Source organism: Arachis duranensis, chromosome 3 (genome assembly GCF_000817695.3).
Source record: "Arachis duranensis cultivar V14167 chromosome 3, aradu.V14167.gnm2.J7QH, whole genome shotgun sequence".
In the NCBI taxonomy this organism is placed as follows: domain Eukaryota; kingdom Viridiplantae; phylum Streptophyta; class Magnoliopsida; order Fabales; family Fabaceae; genus Arachis; species Arachis duranensis.
In genome coordinates this window covers 6,867,854-6,868,880 of record NC_029774.3, presented here as the reverse complement: position 1 = coordinate 6,868,880, position 1,027 = coordinate 6,867,854, and the positions used below count along the sequence as shown (strand labels likewise).

General features: G+C 25.7%; 1 pseudogene; it reads right to left on the bottom strand.

Annotated features, from left to right (window-relative positions):
* The window catches only part of LOC107477232 (lysine-specific demethylase JMJ13-like), a 2,594-nt pseudogene extending 2,355 nt beyond the window's left edge, over window positions 1–239 (bottom strand).
* Window positions 240–1,027: the final 788 nt, after the last annotated feature.

Genomic DNA, 1,027 nt, shown 5'->3' with positions numbered 1-1,027 from the left:
TCACCATGCACATTATAATATATATATATATATATATATATACCAAATTTTGAAGCCTCGGGAGCAATCTTTTGTAGATATATCAGAGGGTTCTTGAACTCCTTCTCTGATGGATGATACACTGGACATTCTGGAATTTTAGAGATCCATTCCAAATCATTCAAAACAAATACACTCTCTTCACACTGTCTGTGTCTGTCAATTTTTGTTTTGGTTCTTCCAAATCTACAAAAACCCATAAATCTTCTTCTATATGATGCTTTATCCAGTTACAGAAAGAATAATGTATGAGCCCCAGTGAAAGTGCTCTTGTTAATTTTCCTTATTAACTGTTACTTCAGTTTTGTTCTCTCTGGGTTTGTTAAGAAGGAAATTTGTAATGAAATAGGTTAATATCAGAATATTAACTGTTCTTTTGGCCCAAAACTGCCACTGATTTGTTGAGTAACCTGCCAAAAGACACGTGTCAATTTCATATGAGTTAGTTAACTCAGTTACCTATGGATTCAACTACTATATTGCTATCTTTATTAGTTAAATAATTAATGATGAAATTTTTATCAATTATTTTTAATTATTTATTTAATATTAATAAAGATAATTTAGTGATTCATTTGTTAATAAAAGAAATTTTTTAGAGATTAGCTTATTAAATTATTAGTTTTTTTAGAAAATTACATGATCGTACACATGTATACAAGATTATTTATTGAAAAATTGCACTCATTCTTGATCCCTTAACTTTTTTTTTTTCTTTGTTGAATTTGTACTCAGTACTCACAATTAAAAGTGGTCAATAGTGAACTCGATAACAAAAAAAAGAACACAAAAAAAAGTATCATTGATTACTTTATAATTCATATGTCATTATACTGCAATGTTTATTTTAATAAATATCTTTTTTATTTAAAATAGAAAAGAAGAGAAAAAATAAATGATTGTTTTATAATTCATATGTCACTATACTGTGATATTTATTTTAATAAATATCTATATTTGATTTTTTAAAATAATATACATCCCAATT